The sequence below is a fragment of the Chrysemys picta genome, chromosome 1, assembly GCF_011386835.1.
Source record: "Chrysemys picta bellii isolate R12L10 chromosome 1, ASM1138683v2, whole genome shotgun sequence".
Lineage (NCBI taxonomy): Eukaryota > Metazoa > Chordata > Testudines > Emydidae > Chrysemys > Chrysemys picta.
Window position 1 is genome coordinate 226,879,837 of NC_088791.1, and position 22,580 is coordinate 226,902,416.

Consider the following 22,580-nt stretch of genomic DNA (forward strand, 5'->3'; position numbering starts at 1 on the left):
GGCAGGCTTAACAGATTCATAGTGATGGACTTAATGGCACTGTCAGACAGGAAACAACATACAGTAACAGACATGGTGTCCTGTTATATATGATGTGGGAGGAATTCCAGTCAAATCAGTCTGGTTTCTAAGAACATCAGTCTGGCACTACCTTTCCTTAGTTCTTGTTCTTGATACTTTATAGTTGCTTCCAAGTTAGCTGATGACCATACCTGGCTCTTTGTCTTTTTACCTTACAATATTAATGAGAAGTGGCACAAGCTCTCCTCATTTGCCTATCTCTGATGCCTTCCCAGCTGGCATGGATTTATGTCCATTCTCCCTTTCCAGCTGTGAGACCTGCCTCTTGCTGTCTCTGCCCTTCTGAATTCTGAAAACTCTGTTGTGGCAGACAATAAAAGCCATTCAAGGGCATCTTTTGGTGGCCAGTTATGCTGACTTTAATGCTGCTTATGTTGGGAGAGCAGCATAAAGCTGCCCAAACACAGCTGTGGATTTAGACCACTATTCTCTGAATGAGTGTAAACAACACATATAACATATACTCTGACTTGTAGTTCAGAGAATTTCAAGGGAAAGTGTGAAACTAATGGAATGACAGGGACAAGATTGACCTAGAAAAATGAACAGGGATATAAATACCAGAATATAGATTTTTATTAAAAAGATCAGCAAAATAACGTAAGATGGTTTTAATGTTAAATACATATGATACTGAGTTGACAGGGAAACTTTTACAAATATTGTAATTGACTCAATGAACTGTCTGGGCAAAATTTAAAGATACTAAATGTTGATTTTTAATAAAACTCAGCATTGACCTGACTGTTGACACTGAAGTCAATGAGAATGCTTTCCATTGTTTCTGATGGAAGAAGAGTTGGAGCTTGTCAGACTAACACGGCTACCACTCTGAAACCTATCTGCATGGAGAGTTATTCTGGAATAGCTATTACTATTAACTCCATATATGGATCTTCTTATTCCAAATTAGTTTATTTGCTTTTGGAAGTGGATTAAGTTACTTCAGAATAAGAGCCTCAACAAATGGAGTTTAATCACAATTTGTTTTTAATTTCCACTTTACTTTGTTCCAGGTTAACTTTCATGTGGAGACAAGCCCTAAGAACATCACTGAGCAATTTTGAAAATCCTTTCGTAAATGTTTTTGGTTTGTTCCTGGAGATGCCTAGGGATTGCTAGAGACCTCCAGGCCAGTTGGACAGACTGGGTCAAGAGATATCCTTTCAGACCAGAACAGCATGTCAGAAAGCCAGGACTTCAGTCATGGGGGAGTTTATTTCTCAAATAATGACCAGGATAACTATGCAATAATAATGATAGCACATACGTCTTCATTGCTTTTGCATTGTAATTATTGTAGAACCTTAAAAATCAGAGACTATTGTTGATCTACTCCTAGGAAATAAGCCAAGTATGCTAAGTAAATTGAATTTGGGGAGCATCAAAGATCTAGTGATTATAACTTCATTAAATTGTTGAGATATAAACATTGAAGGAGTAGGAAATAAATGTCTTTGATTTCAGAAAAGCATACTTAAAAGGAGTGCTAAGTTCCCTAGGAGTTAAAATTAGCTGTGAGAAAAGTGAAGAATACAAAGTCACTTCTTATCAGGCTAACACTAATTTAAGACTTCCTCGCTCAGTCTTGCATCTGTTATAAGCCCCCCTTTTATATGTCTGTTGACGTAACCTGCAAATTGCTTATGTCCCAAGAACATAGAGAGAGGAAGTACGGCATTTAAGAAATTGTTGAAAAGACAGCAGTGGCAACTCATGCAGATTAAGTCTAAACAAGTACTGTAAATGGACAACAGAGGTCAATATGGTTAAGCAGGGATGTACACAGTTTAAAGTATAATCTAAAATCATTTAAAATTACAAACAATCTGGCAGGGAGAATTGGGAGATCTATAAAATAAACAGAATTAAGGTAAAAGGATAATTAGAGGAGCACAAAGAAATACTATGAATGTTAAATTGTGGAGAATATTTTAATTACTAGTATTTATTCATTGTTTTTAAGCACCAAAGTTATTCAAGGAGCGGTACCAGGAGAGAGCAGAAACAATCCCTGCCTCAAGGAGCTTACACTGCTATGCTTATAAAAAGCACACAAGATCTTTTTATAGGGGAAAAAGGCAACACTCCACATTTATTGAGAATACAGCAGTTAGCATATGCTTTTCAGTCAGTCAGTCACACACACACACACCATGCACACAGTTCTGCCAGTCGATGTTTATAGTTACCAGACCAGAGTCTGGATCAATCTAGTGGCCAGCCAGATTGGTTGCAGAGGGGAGCTGGGCTCTGTCAGTTGTGATCCGATGCTCTTGGAGTTGTGACAAAACGAACCCAAAGTTCCATGGCAAAGCACCCTGTTCTTATAGTCCTTTTTCTTCGTTGAAGTCTATGGATTTTGCTGTGTCACTTTGTGACGGGTTACTCCTTAATCGGTGTTATTTTTTGATGTTAACACTCCACCTCTGAGAGGGTCATCCTGTCCTGGTTTCGATTTAATCAATTATCTTGTCTTTAGGGGTGCCAGCCTCCACCAAAGAGTCGTCAATCTGCCCTTCCTCAATTATGGATGCATGTTGATGGTTCTCTGGTGTCATTAAGTCTCTTCACTCCTCCTTCCTTGACCATCTGACTTTAACAATGGCCTTCACACCTTATCTTTTCCTGATGCATACATTCCTCATTCACACAAACAGTCTTTTACAGAGACCTTCAAAGGTATACAAACAGCAATGTTTTATGTTGAGCAAAAAAGACATTGTAAATTAAACTTTAGTAAATCTTGTGACCAAAACAGTTCACATTGGAGCCCGGGCCTTCAACATGCCTCTAATCTCATTAACATAGACACAATACAAGATCGTGTCTCTTACTTATTAAACCTTAAAACAAAGAAATGTATATTTAACTAAACGGCCTAATTTGTAATGCATATAGGAAACAAGACCCCATAGTAAGCATTATAACTTATCCTAAAACAGAGGGTGACCATAATCAGCCATAACGATTGTTCTGGTCTGTCCCTGCCTTAACATCAGTACAGACACTGGCAGTCTGTCAGATGTGTTTCTACCAATGTCTCAGAGGGTCATTCCTTTCTGCTATTCAAAAAGGGTGGCTGGCAGGATGATCAAATCATACATTAAATACATACTACATTATTAAAACCGTCAATCATTATAACCTCTAATACAAATATAAAATCCTACTCCTACAACACAGGATTCAACTAGATTTGAGTGAATGGAAATTTGGGCATCTGAGGAGCCCCTTTGGAGTCATAGGGAGGGCCAAGGCCTTAAAATAGACATAAACCACATGAGATAGCACATGACAGATGGTTTGGGGGAGCATTGGGAAAGGAGGTTTCTGATCCAGTAATTACTTAATGTTGTGATGTAAACTTCCTTTGTGAAGTGCTTTAAGATCTGCAGATGAAAAGCACTATAGAAGAGCTAGGGATTATTAATAGTTTTATATATTTATTTACAGTTAATTCTTCTACAAACTCCACACCAAAGGTTGTTTATGCAATGTCCATTATCATACACTGTAAAAACATCAGAACAGGGGATATACAGTAACTATTAGCAAACCACAGCAGCACTTCTTCTTCTACTCTCCTCCGCTGCACGTCACTTGAACCCCAGCCATGATCAGCTGTGACCAATACAGCTTAAAAAAAAATGCCACTTTTTCACCAGATGTCTACTCCCTATCACTGCCTCAGCCCTCTGCCAGGGACTGCTCAAACAAATAAGCTTTACATTGTGCACAGAAGTTCAGCAAACTGAGTATTCTGGGGCTTCTGGGGCAGGGTATTTTAAAGGCAATGAGTTCTACAGAGAATGCTCTGCAGTATTCCTCATCTTTAGAGTTAGGGGAATCAAGCTCAAGGGCCTTTGCTGATTGTAACTATAGCAGTATGGCAACAGGTGGTGTCTCAAGTAGGCAGGCTGCAAGAAATCTGAGGATTTACACATCAAAGCCAACACCTTATGCTCAACCTAGAAACTCACAGGCAGCCAATGGAGATCACTGAGTACTGGTAACGTGTATGAAAGATATTGCTTAAAAAGAAATAGTCATCTATGTTGTTTTGATTTCAGATATATAGTTCATGGAAAATATACAAAAAAAAACAGGAGTACTTGTGGCACCTTAGAGACTAACAAATTTATTAGAGCATAAGCTTTTGTGGGCTACAACCCACTTCTTCGGAAGAAGTGGGTTGTAGCCCACAAAAGCTTATGCTCTAATAAATTTGTTAGTCTCTAAGGTGCCACAAGTACTCCTGTTTTTTTTGAGGATACAGACTAACACGGCTGCTACCCTGAAACCGGAAAATATACAAGTATTTATTACTAAAGTCGTTGTGAGGTTCCCCCTCCCACCCACTCCCGATTTTTATAAAAGGATAACAATTACCTAAAATAGAAACTGTGTTTATGAATGTGTTAGAAAATGAAAGAAAGGTTGCACAGCTAACATTTGGAATTATCAGAAATAAAGATGGACATTTTAGGAGTATAAAAAGCATATCAAATCAAATTTTGAAGTAAGTAAAAATTGTGAGTTTGTTATACCAATAGAATAAAAACCAGCAGGATCTTATTAAGAGGGATAAGGCAAAGATGCCACATTTATTGTAAATATACTGATAAAGCAAAAGATAAAAGTAAACAACATTGTTTGACTACTTATTTCTTATACATACACACATACATATATATATATATAGAGAGAGAGATTCATTCACACAATCATTCATTCAAGTTCTGTATAGGTGTTATAGTTACCAGCCTAGAAGTTGCTCATGCCAAGTTACTGGCCAGGTATCTTGGTCATGAGGATGGAGCCGAGTCTGTGTCAGGTGCACCTGATGCTCCTGGAGGTTGGCAGCAGAACCAGAGACTCAAAGTCATCAGTCTTTAGAGTCCATTCTTATAGGAATTAGTTCCTATGTGAGTCTATGGGAGCTGTTTCATCCTGCTGTTGCTGACTCAATCAGCAGATGGCACATTCCTGTCCAAAGTGGCACATTCCTGGTGGCTCCACACTGTCCAAAGTTTGTGTTTCTCATCCTTCCAGGTGATGGGGTGGGTCCCAGTTTACCCTCCGGGGGTTTCTGGTCATCCACTTGACACATTCTTCGGCCGATGGATACTCCTTTTCTAGGCTGGCACCTCCCTAACCATCCATGTATATCAAGCATTCATCAGCATACATTCCATCCCTTAACCATATTTTAATTTACTGTCTCCACCACTTTCAGAGTGTGTGCTAATTCATTTGAGACTCCCGGCCCTTTAATCACAGAGGGTGGGGGTCTGTCCTAGGAGCCATTGAATGAAGTGAAAGTCACTTAACAGCTTATAGTGTTTGTTTACATTGTATAACAAAGTCAGTTAACTTGTTTGTAAGTTTTACATAGTAGTCACAGGATAGATATAATCAATGGTTTCTACAGACAGTAGCTTACAAGTTTTAACAGAAGACCCAAGAGATTTTTGTACTTGGTGAAACTGTTGGATTTTAAAGTGTGGGGGCCAAATTATGAGGAGGTCACTGTCTCTTGGGGGAATCACTGTTAGTACCTTCTTTAATATCCCTACAAGTTGATAATTTTAGAAGTGATATGACCGGCATTTTGAATTCTGGAAAGGCACACCCATGACATTGCTGCAAAAAGAGGCCCTTGATAATAATACTTTGCCCTTCATTAACATGTAAGCCTCATTGCCCCTTGGGGGAGTAAGAATCAGAGAATCATAGACGATTAGGGTTGGAAGAGACCTCAAGACGTCATCTAGTCCAACCCCCTTCTTAAAGCAGGACCAACCCCAACTAAATCATCCCAGCCAGGGCTTTGTGAAGCCAGGCCTTAAAAACCTCTAAGGATTGAGATTCCACCACCTCCCTAGGTAACCCATTCCAGTGCTTCACCACCCTCCTAGTGAAATAGTTTTTCCTAATATCCAAACTAGATCTCCCACACTGCAACTTGAGACCATTGCTCCTTGTTCTGTCATCCGCCACCACTGAGAACAGCTTAGCTCCATCCACTTTGGAACCGCCCTTCATGTAATTGAAGGCTGCTATCAAATTCCCCCTCACTCTTCTCTTCTGCAGACTAAACAATCCCAGTTCCCTCAGCCTCTCCTCATAAGTCATGTTCCCCAGCCACCTAATCATTTTTGTTGCCCTCCGCTGGACTCTCTCCAATTTGTCCACATCCTTTCTGTAGTGGGGGGCCCCCAAACTGGACGCAATACTCCAGATGTGGCCTCACCAGTGCCAAATAGAGGGGAATAATCACTTCCCTTGATCTGCTGGCAATGCTCCTACTAATGCAGCCTAATATGCCATTAGCCTTCTTGGCAACAAGGGCACACTGTTGACTCATATCCAGCTTCTCATCCACTGTAATCCCCGGGTCCTTTTCTGCAGAACTTCCGGTTAGCCAGTCAGTCCCCAGCCTGTAGCAGGGCATGGGATTCTTCCATCCTAAGTGCAGGACTCTGCACTTGTTCTTGTTGAACCTTATCAGATTTCTTTTGGCCCAATCCTCCAATTTGTCTAGGTCACTCTGGAGCCTATCCCTACCCTCCAGCATATCTACCTCTTCCCACAGCTTAGTGTCATCTGCAAACTTGCTGAGGGTGCAATTCATCCCATCATACAGATCATTAATGAAGATGTTGAACAAAACCGGACCCAGGACTGACCTCTGGGGCACTCCGCTTGATATTGGCTGCCAACTAGACATCGAGCCATTGATCACTACCCATTGAGCCCGATGATCTAGCCAGCTTTCTATCTACCTTATATTCCATTCATCCTATCCATACTTCTTTAACTTGCTGGCAAGAATACTGTGGGAGACCATATCAAAAGTTTTGCTAAAGTCAAGATATATCACGTCCATCACTTTCCCCATATCCACAGAGCCAGTTATCTCATCATAGAAGGCAAATTACTTGCCCTTGTTGAATCCATGTTGACTGTTCCTGATCACCTTCTTCTCCTCCAAGTGCTTCAAAATGGATTCCTTGAGGACCTGCTCCATGATTTTTCCGGGGACTGAGGTGAGGTTGACCAGTCTGTAGTTCCCCGGATTCTCCTTCCCTTTTTTAAAGATGGGTGAGGTATAATTATGTTATTTTTTCAGATAGATAAATTGACACAGGTACCAGGCCCACAGTTTTTAAAATTTGGCTGTCTAAAGTTAGTTAGCGGCTTGATTCTTAGTAGTGACTTCAATGGACTTCAATGGGAATTCCAGGTGCTGAGTACCTTTTTTTTTTTAAGCTACTTATCTGAGTGCCTGGATATAGACTTAGGAGCCTAACTATACACATCATTTTCAGTCAGGATTGAAATTTTGGTCTAAATCAGAGAGTGTCAATTGTAGAGAAAAGAACATAACACAGGGAGCTGTGACTCCTGGTATCCTGGGTCTAGCCACAAGATCATATTGTCTTATGTAGGAAGTAGTTTTAAACCGATGAATTGATCATTAGTTGAGCAAAGAAGGACATCACATTCTGTATTAAAACACTGTAGGGTATAGGAATCAGATAGTATCCTTTCAAATAATTTGTTAGCTATTTGGTGGTATCTCTGTCTCCTATGTTTCAGAAGCTACCAGAACCCTGCTGGAGCGAGGTCTTGGGTGTAATATATGTTTAGGAAACCCAGTTATTTGCCACTGTAACAGGGCAATGGCCCTTTATAGTAATGTGAGGGGCCAGTTATTCTGTTCCAGATGTCTGGAATAACCAAAAATGGATATTGGATAAAAGGTAGATGGTCCCAAGAATAGTTAGTGTCTGTGAGGGGGAAGGTATAGGCCCAAACCCAGGCTATATTTCCTTTAAGGGCCTGAGACCAATAGATTCTAGAGTGAGAAGGGCAGGCTCCCTTCCCTCCCAACCAGTCCAGACCTATATTTAGGGAAATTAGACCCACCTAGGAAAGGTGAAGAAGCGGTCAGGTGACTGAGGGTGAGTGACTCATAAACAGAGGCTCCGAGGAGAGGGAGAAGTCAGCTAGAAACACAATCCCGAGAAAGAGGATTATGAAACCATAACATTGAAGGTGGGTGGTGGAAAGGGGCATTTTTGGGATCTGAATGACATTTAATAAATTAGATCCCAAGAGAAGGGGAACTTTTTGTTTAAAGACTCTGGGTGTATGTGAATTATTTTTGAGGACTGAAAACGAAACTGAGGCAAGGTGCCTGCAGTGTCATCCCAGTCCATGAGGGGGCACCCTGGGTTGGCACCTGTTTACAGTCCCCCACTGTGCTCCTGTGGTTCCTTGGTATTATGTCTCCCTTTTCTTTCTTTCTTCCTTTCCTGTTCACACAGGGTCAGAGATACCCACAATTCTTCACCACTTCTTCCAGCTCATAGCATAGATTCATAGGTCTTGGAGTTCCAGTTCTTTTCTCTCCAAACTTCTCTTGATGGAGCCTTTCCATCATATCCTCGGTCTTCCACATTTTTTCTTGCTAGCCTCTTCCTCCCATGCTTTCTTTGCTGGTTGTTCGTATCCCATTCTTATCACATGTTCAGCCCACCTCAAATGAGAACTCTTGAGCCTATCACTGAGAGTCCCAAGTTCATCTTCCCCCTAATTTCTTCCTTGCACACTTTGTCTGCCCTCTGCTTGCCTTCCATTCACCTCAATTCCTTTATGTTAGGTATTTATGTGAAGAGTAAAAGACACAAGAAACACATTGTAGGAGTAACTGTGGGGACACTCTTAAAAGCCTAATTTGCCTAGAGATCTTGTCCTGTGATCTCATAAAAGAAGGTTATGCTTATCTATTTTTTTTTTAAACAAAAAGGTCCTGTTACATATCCACCTCTAATTTGTAATCTGTCAGACTTCAGTCATACTCTACCTGAAACATCAGTCATACTCTACCTTTCCCCTTCTTTTTTTTAAATAGAGTGACCATTAAAATCTATGGTAGTTCTATATGTGGAAGGACTGCACCACAAACCGCTTGAGGTCTGATCCAAAGTATCAGTGGGCTTTGAAGCAAAGGAAATGCAATGTATGTTGGAAAGTATACAGGACTTAGATTTTTAAAAAATGAGGATTATTTGAAAGTTCCACATCAAATATAATTGACAGAGATATGTAGTTATTGGCACAGGAGTAAAATAGCTTGTGGAATGGAAAAGTAACTCATGAAAGGGGAAACTACATGGCTATTGAATTGTTACATCTGGTGGAGGCTCCTTAGCCCAGGAATATTAGACATTACTTGCTCTGTGTTGCATCTGAAACATTGCTATTATTCATTGCATTGTAATGCACCAGGTTCTGAATTCATCTTTGTATGCCAGCTTTGCCTACCGACATGCAGATTTCTACAGCCTAGTCTGCTGGTTACAGCCACAAGAAATTGATATAAATTGTGGGATATCAAAGTTGGCCCACATGCCAAAGACCTATCTAATAATAATATACAAATGAAACTGGAGGATTGGAGTCTTTTAAGTAAATTGGCCAGTCAGTGAAATACACCTCTACCCCGATATAACGCGACCCGATATAACATGAATTCGGATATAACACGGTAAAGCAGTGCTCGGGGGGAGAGGGGACTGCGCACTCCTGTGGATCAAAGCAAGTTCAATATAATGCAGTAAGTTTTTTTTGGCTCCCAAGGACAGCGTTATATCAGGGTAGAGGTGTATTTATTTTAATGTAGGCAAATATTAAGTAAGGTCAATGTACTAAAAATAAGAGAGTGTGTGTTAAATTAAATAATTGTGCATCCTACTGATCAAAGATATGGTAAGAAAACATTAAAGGAAAATCTTTTAAATCATCATCTGTTTTTATGGCTAACGATGGTTTCTGAGTTGTTTTGTTTTAAAATAAAGATACTGTGAGGATTCAAGAGAAGGAAAGAATTTGATTTTTTTAAATGCGATAGTGTTGTTTCACTAGACTTCACTGAGAATATTTTGTTCAGTATTGACCATCATTTCCATGGAAGGATGCATTTACCAAAAAGGGATTATATCAGTAAGGATGCTTTCAATTTATAATAATAGAGTATTTAATACAACAAAAAGATATAGAGGTTTTGTAACTTACATTAGTAAGTACAGATTGGAGTTCACATATTGGGCTCATATATAGGTTCTAAAATATGGGACAGAATGAGGAATAGTGAGGAAATTATAGGGAATGTTTTCATTATTTAAGTGCTTACTGTGAGGTTGGTAATTGTAAGAGAACTACCTCACTCAGCAATAAAAATATTAAACTTATCAAAAGAGGAGTATGAATGAATTTAAAATACACTTACTGCATATAGTATGAATTAAACTATATGCAGTGACTAAACAGGGAAGTTCAAGATTAAAATAAATATTGAAAGGGGGAAGATATGTTGGGCCTAGTGGATTTTCACGGTCCGGCCATTCCTTATATCCTTATGTCTTATATACTAGGTTTAATCACTTACTAATCTTAAAGAGTTGGAATGGCTGTTAGAATCCACGTGAGCATTGAAATCTCAGGAAAAAAAACCTGATGCTAGCATATGGAGAGATTTGAAACATTGTCATAACTTGGAATAAAAGTTGTCTTCATTTTCAGCATCTGATGCCTCAGAGGGTGTGTATAACCTAATTACTGTTAGGCTTCCTCTCAAACTATGTAATAAATATCCAGATGGACACTTCCACTGTTTATCTAAGACACTCCACAAGTTGTTTATTAATGAGTAGCTATGCTTTGCACCAATATATTTTTCATAAGTACATTATATTCAGACATCATTATCCATCCAGTGATATCTACCATCAGTATATGTAGATATTCCCCATCTTTGTATTTAAATGCGGCCCAGTTCTTCTGCCCTTGCAGTGAGTAGCACTTATTTACAAGAATCATTAGATTGAAATCAATGGGACAACTCACTGGAAATAAGAGCTACTCAGTGTGGAATCAGCACATAGCAATTATGGACCAAATCCTGGTCCCATTAAGAACAATGGCAAAACTTGCACTGATCTCACTGGGACCAGAATTTGGACCAAATTCTGTTATCCTTATTGTAGCTGTTAAAAAATGTTTTTCACTGACAGCAGCCAACAAATGGGTTGTACAGTAACTCCTCGCTTCATGTTGTTGTTATGTTCTTGAAAAATGCGACTTTGAGCGAAACAGTTAGGGGGCAGTTAGGGGACAAGGAACAGGGAGGCTTAGGTAGGGGATGGGGTTCTGGAGGGCAGTTAGGAGCAGGGGTCCTAGGAGGGGGCAGTCAGGGGACAAGGAGCGGGGGGGGGGGGTGTTTGGGAGTTCTGGGTGGGGGCTGTCAGGGGGCAGGGGTGGGGAGAGGGATTAGAGCAGTCAGGGGACAGGGAGCAGAGGGGTTTAGATGGGTCGGTAGTTCTGGGGGGGGCTGTCAGGGGACAAGGAGCAGGGAGGGTTGGGAGTTCTGGGGGGGGCTGTCAGGGGGTGGGGAGTGGGAGTCCCAGGGGTCTGTCTGGGGGTGGGGGTGTGGATAAGGGTTGGGGCAATCAGGGTACAGGTAGGGGGTAGGGTCCTTGGGGGCCAGTTAGGATGGGGGGAAGGTCTCAGGAGGGGGCAGTCAGGGGACAAGAGGCAGGGAGGCTTAGGTAGGGGGTGGAGTCCTGGGGGGCAGTTAGGGGCAGGGGTCCCAGGAGGGGGCAGTCAGGGGACAAGGAACGGGGGGAGGGTTGGGGGTTCTGAGGGGGGCGGGAAGTGGGAGGGGCAGGGGCGGGGCTAGGGCAGGACGGGGCGGGGCTCCTCCCGTCCTCTTTTTTGCTTGCTGAAATATGGTAACCCTAGCTCAACTCCTGGCTCTGCACGAGGCCCTCCACCATGCCCCTCCACCCAGCACGTACTTGCTCCTTCTCCTTCCCCTTTCCCCAACAAGCTTCCTGAATGCCCACGAAACAGCTGATTGCTGCGAGAGGGAAGGAGGGGGGAGTTGCTGATCCACGAGGCCACTGGGGGGCAGGAGATGCTGGAGGGATTGGAAGGGAGCTGTTGGGGGGACTGCCGGCCCACCCTGGTTCCAAGTCCCCACGGCCAAACAACGTTCTAAGGAAACATTGTGCAACTTTAAATGAGTCTGTTTTCTAATAAATCACGGACGTAACAACGAAACATCATTAACCAGGATGATGTTAAATGAGGAGTTACTGTACATTTTTCTAATACCCTTTGGAAATCTATATTGTGCATGGATGATCATCCTTTTTTTCATCAGCCACCTGAAAGTCGTGTCTGCTCCCTATGATAAGGACATGTGGCTGGATTTTAGGAAGCAGTGATCTTTGAAAGCAGTATATGTTTACACAGCATAATTGTTGTCACATTGAAAAATTGTTTGTACTGCATTAGTAAGGGCTGTACTGTGGCTAATGCATTAGACCTGATTTCTTAAATACACGCTTTATGTCAGTTTTATTAGAGAGCTAGTAGGATGCAAGGTTACCTCACCTTCGTCCCTTACTGTTTTATTTATCACACAAAGTGCTTATCTTTATTGATTAGTTCAGTGATAACAAGAGGAGAGCTGATGTAACCTATTAATGTTTTGCAATGTCTTTGAGTCCAAAGAGGATAGTACAAGTAGTGCCAGTGCTTCTAAGAACAATACTGAACATTGAAAATTGATTTCTATTTGGTTGCAGGCATATTATCATTTGCTACATATCACCACAAAGCATCTAATATATAAATAATAATATATTATATGCAGCAGATCTCATTATGGTGTCATTTGGTATCTTGAAGTGAAATTGCAAAATGCTTGCCTTTAAACAGGTTATGTGGAGATTTTTAAAATTCAATTTCATTTATTTTGCAAATTATTTGTTATAAATAACTTAGAAATGAGCTGAAAATCTGTTTTATATCAGGGGCAGATCTGTACAGAAATACTGCTGAATATTATTATAACACAAATCAGTGGTAAACTGGTAGGCTCATGTATACCTCGTACAGTTTTTTTGTTATTATTATTATTGTGTGTATGGGTAATAAGATGGCTTGATTTTTTAAAAATAAATTAAATCAATAAACAAATCCAAACTTAGCAGTGACACACAGAATATTCTGTCTTCACTTTGACTCATAGTATTCTTGGGGAAAAGAAGAGAGAAATTTAGCTAATTGAAACTAGTGTTTGTGGAGGCCTGCCCTTTACAGAAAGATAAAATAATAAAAAAAGAAACAAAAAGTAGTGTGACATGTATTTTGAGATGACAGTACCATTTGTATTAATAAAAGGCACAACATGTGTCTTTCTAACAGGAGAAAAATTGTGTTGCAACTAAAATGACGACATGCTGCCTCCCACAGAGAGATTCTGAAGCATTCTCAAAAACACAATTCAGTGGTAAGTGTTAACTGTTAACAATAGGCTCACAACAATTCAATTTTGAGTTTATCCAAATATATATTAGGAAATGAAGATTACGTCTCTGTGGTTGATGTTCTGGTATTTTGGCCTTTCCACTTTAGACTTTCAGCTAAGAAGCATACTGCTTTTGCAATACAGATGTACAATTAGACAAAGAATGCAATCGGTTCTAAACACTTTTTGCTGTTTTTGTGTGATAAGCGTGGATTTAGCATTATTGTTTAAATCAGACAAAACTAACTAGAATAGCCATACTTAATGGTATATATTTTAACATTAAGCACTTGAAGTTTGGGTTTTCAAGGTCACACTCTTTTTATAGTCTTTAGCCAAGATTTTTAAATCTGGTTGCAAAAAGTTAGACTCCAAAATCCATATTGAGGCAAATAAATAAAAGTGGCTTAGCTTCCAAAAGTGCAGAGCACTCCAGCTGGTGACATATATGTATTTAGGAGTTATGTTTGAAAGTTCTGGCCTATTCTTTTGTCAAAGCAGAGCTCTGAATCAATTTGTGATTTTTTTGCTTCAAGAGCAAGCCTTGATTGTCTGGCTATCCCAAAAGAAGGACAGGAGACACTTGTTATAGATTTAATCAGGCTGCAACTTTATTATTAGATGCGTGGGACTACCTGTAAGATAAAAGTGTACTGTGCAGGCAACTCCATGTTCATTCAGATAACTACCCGGGGCTTCCACCAGCCTCCTTCGTTTTTCATTCAGGTTCCCCAGCCAACCCACGGTTGGTACCTTAATGATCAACTCCTCCCTTATAGGAGGATTAAGGTGGACTATCAGAAAGGGGGGTTGGCTCCTTTCCGTAAATCACAGAGCCTCATGCCCCCACCTTCCCCTTCTCCCCCCGTTCCTTTAACCAGCACCTCCTTTTTAAGTCCTTTACCAGGTCATTTATCTGTTCACTGGATGATTTCCCTATGGAGTCCTTGCACTGGACATCCACTCCACTTACCAAATGACTTGTGACAGATAGCCTAACCCCACCACCTCCTCACCATAATAGGTCCTCCCTGACACCTGTTGTTGGGAAGGTGAAAACCCCCACCCCAGCAAAGGTGGTAGTGAGAGAAAATTTCCTTCCCAGCCCCCCTAAAAAGGAGCAACTAGCGCAATGCCCATAACAGGTCCTGACCCACGTGATATTTGCACCTCGAGAGGAGGGAAGGTGGGTGGTGCTTTGCCTGCTGCATGGAGAAAGGGCTTCCAACACCAGAGACGTGTGCCTTTTAAAGCCTTTCGCTCCTTACATTCCCAGAGGGTGAGTCAGCACTGCACAGCTGACCATCACCCACCTTTTTGCAGCAGTTTCTGATCTCCTTCTCACCCTCCACCCCAACCTTACAGTTCTGCTACCTTCCTCCAGCAAGCCCAGACAACATTCCCCGCGCCCCCGACTTCAGATGCGGTACATTCATTTTCCTTATAATAGTACTTTGGTAACCAGAAAGCAACATTGTCTGGTGTTTTCTTTTACTATTAGCATGCATATTTTATACATGTTTATCTTATAAAGTGATCAAGTGCCAATGGCCTAGTGAATAACAAACTGGACTGGGACTCAGGAGACCTGGGGGTCTATTCCTTGCTTTGCCACTGGCCTGCTATGTGATTTTGGGAAAGTCAACTCCCATTCCTTTGTCTGTTTCCCTATCCGTAAAGTAGGGTAACCTTTGTAAAGCACTTTGAGATCTACTGATGAAAAGTACACTATAAGAGATAGGTATTCTTTGATATCCCACAAAGACCTAGTATTGGTGTTTCCCCTATATTTTATATTGCTACCACAGGGATACTATATATATAATGGAGACTTAAATAAATCAGTAATGAAATGTTAGATTAGGCCAGCCATCCCTTTTCTTTTAAATGACTCTGACACTCCTGTTAGTAGAAAAAAATATTCATAAATGACCGGAGTATAGTTACTGTGGTTCATAGGTCTTCCTTCTCACATTGTGTGCTTTGTGAACTGTAGGCAGATGTGCCTTTTGTAGTAATCATTTCCTTGGCTGCAGTGCAATGAAATTTCAATTTCATATTATCACTGTGTCTTAAATTCAAGGAGAAGGAATAATAATATCTCAGACATGATAAAGTTGTGAATAACTAATAACTCATAGTATGACAGTTTGGTTATGAAATACAAGGGTACCATTATGTGAAGTGCAAAAATCAGATGAAGAAAATAACAGCTCTGAAAACTCCTGTGACTTTGCATCACTGAACCACATTCTTTTCAATTTCTTGTAATTTAATGTAATTGAATAAAAAGCACTGTTTGAAAATGAGCCCATATAATAATTTAGAATTCATGCTGATCCTGATCATAGTTTATCTCATATTGGTTACTAAAACTAAAATTCTGTTCCTACTACCGTCAAATAACACACACAATTTCTATGAAATAAATCCAAATGATAGATATAATGGATCCAATACTGGAGTCAAAGACAAAACTCCATGTGAATTCATTTGTGGACAGAATTGGGCCCAGCACCTCATAACAGTTTTATGCGGTCTTCTGTTGAAACTACCCAGAATAGTGTCTCAAGGAGCAGGGCCGACTCCAGGCACCAGCACAGGAAACAGGTGCTTGGGGCGGCCAATGGAAAGGGGCGGCATGTCCGGTTCTCCAGCGGCGGGTCCCTCAGTCCCTCTCTGAGGGAAGGACCGGCCGCCGAATTGCCGCTGAAGAATGAAGCGGCACAGTAGAGCAGATTTGAATTGCCACCGATCGTGGCTTTTTTTTTTTTCTCTTCGCCACGCTTGGGACGGCCATAAAGCTGGAGCCGTCCCTGTCAAGGAAGCATTGAGCATATATATGCATACTAAGGTGCATCTCAAAATATCTTTTAAGCACTGCTTGAAAGTGCTTTGAAGAAGACTTGTGTAAGACCAGTCTTTGATTTTGTAATATCTTCACCATAGTAGGTCTTGTTTAATAAATATGCATAAAACCAAAATTAGGCGGGAGGTTGGGGGCAAGCAGAAAGAACAAATTACACTGAAACCGTAAAGCTAGGGGGAGCTCTTCAATGGCAGGTAGCTCACTTCCATTGAAAGTCAGTGGGGAGTTGGGTGTCTCATAGCCATTTGCACCTTTGAAAATCTCACCCTTTAATGTGTTGTGTCTGACTGCAATACACCCCAAAAGCCCTTCAAAATTCAGAAGTAAAACCATGACTCCGTCCTTTCTTTGGCCCCCTTTTCCTCTCGTACCAGCAGTCCAGTTTTGTATATGTTCATTTAACTCAACCTCAAACAAGTGAAAGGGGTAGAAGAAGGAAATGCTCTAGACAGAGCTAGGGGAAGTTACCTTTTATGTGTAGCAAGCAGGGAAGGACATGGGGTGATTCTGATGAGTCTTTTCTGGCAAGACTCAGACTGAAATGGATGTGAGGTGAGGCATATCCATTGTTATTGGTCATAATAGCATTTCCATCAATGGTGGTTATGGCACAGACGCTTGAGCAAAAGTGAATGATCTAAGAAAAGTTAAGTGCGTAACAAATAATTGTATTTTTTTTATATTTGCAGTGGGTCATAGGGATCAGGTTTTAATCATGAGCTGGGAGAACAGTGTGAATCCCTGGGTCAATACAAGTGCAAATTAGATGCCAGGGCTTGGATATAGAAACACTCTGACTTCTACTTTATTATACATCTCTGTATTATAGAAAGAAAACTATAAAAGAGGACTGGCACCTCATGATTATTTTTCCTCCTTTTCCCACATTCATCATTCCCATCCAGACTTCTCGTGTTTAAATTCCTGTCCCCTATTTTGTAGGAGATTCCCCACCTTTGAATATAAATAAAAAAGTAAATATTCTTATGACATGTAATTCTACTGTGTATAGGATTTAATTTTTGAAAGAGCATAATATGTTGTTCATTGTTGGAAACAAGAAAATCACATAAACATGCAGCACTTAACAGAACTTAAACATTATTCTTACCTACAGTTAGTTCACAACTATACATCAATTGCAGTGATAGGGCTCTAGACAAGGGATCAGCAACCTTTGGCATGCGGCCTGCCAGCGTTAGCTCCCTGGGGGGCCGGGCCGGTTTGTTTACCTGCCACGTCCGCATGTTTGGCCGATCGCAGCTCCCCACTGGCCGCGGTTCATCGCTCCAGGCCAATGGGGGCAGCAGGAAGCGGCGCGGGCCGAGGGATGTGCTGGCCACCATTTCCTGCCGCCCCCATTGGCCCGGAGCGGTGAACTGCGGCCAGTGGGAGCTGCGATCGGCCAAACATGCGGACATGGCAGGTAAACAAATCGGCCCGGCCCACCAGGGGGCTAATGCTGGCAAGCAACATGCCAAAGGTTGCCAATCCCTGCCCTAGACAAAGGCCCCGGTCTGGCAACTGATTGTGCACCTAAATGGAGCCCTATTGAAATCAGTGAGACTCCAGGCAGGTTCTGGGATGTGGCCATGCACATTCAATTTCTTATTCAGGATCTAACAGCTCCATAATCGTTTTACCTTGGAATACATCATGTCTTCTGCAGGAATAATAAATACATCACTTTCAAAAGAAGTAAAGACCAGGTCTTCTTCCTAACATAAGTATCGTATCAGCACCAGTCTAGGAGTTTCATTAAAAGGATCAGATTTTAATTCTCTAGGCCAAATCAAAGCACAACACAACCCTCCTTAATACAGTTGTCAGCTCAAGATTTTCTGGAGTCCCTTTTTTCAGCTCTCATCCTGGTTCTGACTAGACTTCTCCCTCACCTTCATATTATCCCATCCCATCTTCTAGAACTGGAAGGGACCTTGAAAGGTCATCAAGTCCAGCCCCCTGCCTTCACTAGCAGGCCCAAGTACTGATTTTGCCCCAGATCCCTAAGTGGCCCCTCAACGATTGAACTCACAACCCTGGGTTTAGCAGGCCAATGCTCAAACCACTGAGCTATCCTTCCCCCCCGGTGGTTTAAGACTAGGCTCGGAAGGATTAGATAACTATCGATGTGTTGGTAAACACTGATTTCATCATACATATGCAAAGTGATGAAAAAATATTTCCATCAATAATAATAAAGATTTACTGAAGGCAAAGATTGCTTGAGAAGGTATTAGAGTTTGGTTTAAGGATATTTACTTTGTATATTTTGATATGGCGTTGACAATTTGTGTTTTAATGGTTATAAAACTTTAACTTTTTGAATCTCAGTGTCTGCTGACATTAAATATAATCTGATCCCCCAAATTTCCTGCAACTGTGAACATTTAAATTGATAAAAATAGAAAAAGAGACTTAAAAATAAATGTCAATATTATTTGTTGAAATTATAAACAAAAATCGAATTTTGCCAAGCCTATTTATGACTGTTTAATACAAAGGCATACTCAACTGCAGATTCTAAGTGGTTGTTAAATAGTCCCTTAAATAATCTTAAATAATCCTTGCTGGGATTCTGTCAACTTTTACACCCTCAGATTGTACAAAAATTGTTCTTTTTAAAAGTTTGCCTAATTGAAGCATTGAGGCGAAATTTACCATATGTAGAATGTCTATGCATCACTTAAGTGGCTCTTAAGCCCTATTTTGAGGGTTTAGGTGGATTATAGATCTTTTGCTGATGAACAGATTTCACCGTAATTCACTTAAATTATGCAGTGTTTTATAAACAGAAATAAAACGCTCAAGCAGAAACAATTTTAGGTTACATAATCATATACAACTCTTATATAAAAAGTTACAGATGAAGGTTACAGTTTTCCTTAAAAAAAAAAAAAAGAAAAGGTATAACTGAAGTGCAGTGCTGTAAGAATATCAACTCAACACAGAGGGCCAGATGCTCAGCTGATGTGGCTACATTGGATTGCCTACATTGGCTTCAGTGGTTCAACATCTGTTTACACCAGCTGATGATCTGGGTCATATGTGGCAGTGCTGCCACTGTATTCAGTGGATGCAGAATTGGGCCCCTGGAACCCAGCTTCCAGAGCTTTCACACATTTGCATGCAATTAAACAAGGACAGAAAGCAAACCAGTGTTAGCTCTCTACTTTGCATTGTGAAAGGTTTGAACATATTGGTTTCTAGAATAATCATGGCGAGGGCAGGAGGAGATATTCTATGACATTTCAATATCTTCCCAAACTGGAAGCTGCAGCATCTCCTGACCCCCAGGAAATCCGTTTCGGGGAAGCTGAGTGGACCACCCAATGCCAGGAAATATAATACAATTTTCCCAGTGTCTGGCAAAGGGTGGGTTACATAATATTACACTTCTATGCATGTGTGTGTGATTCGGAGTCTATGGCAGGATAGTTAGTCCAGATGAGTCTTGTGATGTGACACCCCAGCTTTGCATAATAATAATCATTTATAGTGAAAATTCCTGCATTGAAAATTGCTTCTGTAGGCACTGGAGCAAATATTTTCAGGTGCTTAAATCGAGGTTTAGGCTCCTTCAGCTCCTGTTGACTTCAGAAGGAGATGTGAGAATTAAGAGCACACTAAAATCTGTTCACATTTATGTTAGTACTTAAATATGGATTTATGTGCAAGACTTTAGCCATTCAAATTTGGAAAGTTTGGACATGGTTAACACATTTGCACAGTAAATATAGTTTGATATCCTTTTTTTAAAATGAATGAACCTTATAAGGCACAACAAATAGATTAGTTACATCCATGGGAGCAGGACTTTTGTGAATATAAAATAATATTTTTTATTTTTAAAGTGGCTCAGAATTTTGAGGTCACAGCCAATTGCAGGTGTAATATTGGAATCATTATCACTTTTGCCTTAAATCTTTTACATTTTGCTGTACATTTTTCAGGAGCCAGTTCAGCATTTTGTATATATTCAGTATTTATTATTTCAGATTTTTCATTGTGTTCTTTGTGTTGTGTTGAAGTATGTTGGCATATGATTATATGACTCCTGACTCTTGAAATATTCCTCAGAACAAGATGTGTACGTCATGTGAATATCCTAGTGTGTCTACGTTTAAAAAAACAAGTAAATTAATTTGATAGGCATCCCACCCCCAAAAAAACTCCATAAATTCAGTCAATTTGGTAAGGAATCAATTTGGAGTACATTTGGGGCCGAACATATAAGTGCTGTTGGAATGTTAAAAACACAGAAGCTGCATAAGTTCAACAAAAGTGTGCTTGTTTTATTGTGAAATGCTGCACAGAGAGTGGATTGCTCACTGTATTTACTCAATCTCTGATCAAAATATCTAACTCAGAAAGGCTGTGTTGAAAAGAAGTGGAAGACTATTGCATTGTGACTTCTTCACAGAACAACATTTAATCTATAATCTATTTTTTAAAGCACAAGTCATATTTAAATTGAAGAGTTAGGAGTACAACTTTCACTGTACGTATCCATAATGGTTGAATAAAGGATTTCTTATTGTACGTGCCCTGGAGCATGCAATTAAATGCACTGGAAAATATCTGTGGATGAAATACCATTTACTGAATAGTATTGCACACAACTACAAATGAACATGATCAATGTAAGTAAATAATCAACTTTGCTGAAAGTATTATTATTTATTTGTATAGCCCAATAGTATGGAGAGTTGCTGTACCAAAGATCTTCTAAATAGACACAAAAAACAAGAAAGGTTGAAAGATGCAAAGAAAAGTGTTTGGACCGAATGGTGACCTTTTCCATGCATCTTGCTAATTACAGTGCGGGAGAGGAGAGAAGGGTTGTTAATTTGTTTAAATCTAATTTATTAACATTTCTCTGCAGGGAGAAAGAAGTATGTTTTATGGACTTAGCTGTGTTGGACTATTTCAAGATAGGGGTTCCATTCACAGGGGACAACATATGGAAAGAATTGGCATGTGAGAAAAAGCAAGCAGGTGGTAATTAATTGTGAAGCATGAGATAGAGAAGTGGGGTGGGGAGACAAATGAAAATCAAAGAGAGAAGAGATTTAGGGAGGTGCTAGGTTGGATAGACACTTGAAGGCTAGAACAAAGAATTTGATTTTAATGCAGAAGGTAAGGGGAAACCATTGTAGAGACTTGACCATTTAACCAAAATGTGATAAACACTGTTTCAACAATAACTGTTTCCATCCTGGTTTGGAGAGGAAGTGAAGGCAGCTATAAATAATAATAATAATAATAGTAATAATAATAATAAAAAAATGAAAAAAGGGGAAATTGGTAGTAATGAATATAAATCAGAAGTTAGGAATTGTAGAAAATTGATAAGGGAAACAAAAGGACATAAGGAGAAATCTGTAGCAAGCAGAGTTAAGGACAGTCATAAGGAGTTTTTAAAATATATTAAAAAGGCACAAAAAGAATTCTTACAATTGTATTGGTTCATTACTAGATGGAAATGGTAGAATTATCAATAATAATGCAGAAAAGGCAGAAGTGTTCAATATATACTCTGTTTTGGATGGGTGGTGGTGGTGGGAACAGATGATATAGTTTCATCATATGGTGGTGGTAACACTTTCCACTCCACTAGTATCTCTGGAAGATGTTAAACAGAAGCTTCTAAAGTTAGGCATTTTTAAATCAGAAAGTCCAGATAACTTGTATCCAAGAGTTTTAAAACAGCTAGTTGAGGACCTTGCTGGACCATTAACATTGATTTTTCAATGTCTTGGAATACTGGGGAAGTTCCATAAAAATGGATGAAAGCTAATTCTGTGCCAGTTTTAAAACTGTTAAATAGGATGACCCAGGTAATTATAGACCTATCTGCCTGACATTGATCCTGGGCAAGATAATAGAGCAGCTGACATAGGACTTGATTCATAAAGAATTAGAGTGATGCAATTAATGCTAATCAATATGGGTTGAAGGAAAATAGATCCTGTTAAATTAATTTGCAATCTCATTAAAAAAAGGTATCAAGTTTGGTTGATAAAGGTAGTAGTGTTGATGTAATATACTTAGACTTATGTAAGGCATTTGATTTGGTACCAAATGATATTTTGATTTAAAAAAACTAGAACAATATAAAATTAACATGGCACACAAATGTATTTACAACTGACTAAGAGATTAATCTCAAAATGTAATCGTATCCTCATCATTCGGGTATGTTTCCAGTGGGGTCCTGTAGAATTTGATTCTTGGCCCTAT

At 40.0% G+C, this 22,580-nt stretch overlaps 1 protein-coding gene across 7 annotated transcripts in view; it reads left to right on the forward strand.

Annotated features, from left to right (window-relative positions):
• NLGN4X (neuroligin 4 X-linked) overlaps positions 1-22,580 on the forward strand; it is a 271,563-nt gene that overhangs the window by 31,437 nt on the left and 217,546 nt on the right. The window contains exon 2 of one of the 7 annotated variants that reach the window (XM_005283341.5): positions 13,366-13,450. The exons of 5 other annotated variants lie outside the window; for them this stretch is intronic. The gene's annotated coding sequence lies outside the window, so the exon portion shown is untranslated. Of the gene's footprint in view, positions 1-13,365; positions 13,451-20,705; positions 20,981-22,580 lie in introns of those variants that run through there. One more of the 7 variants, XM_065580739.1, reaches the window with a different exon arrangement.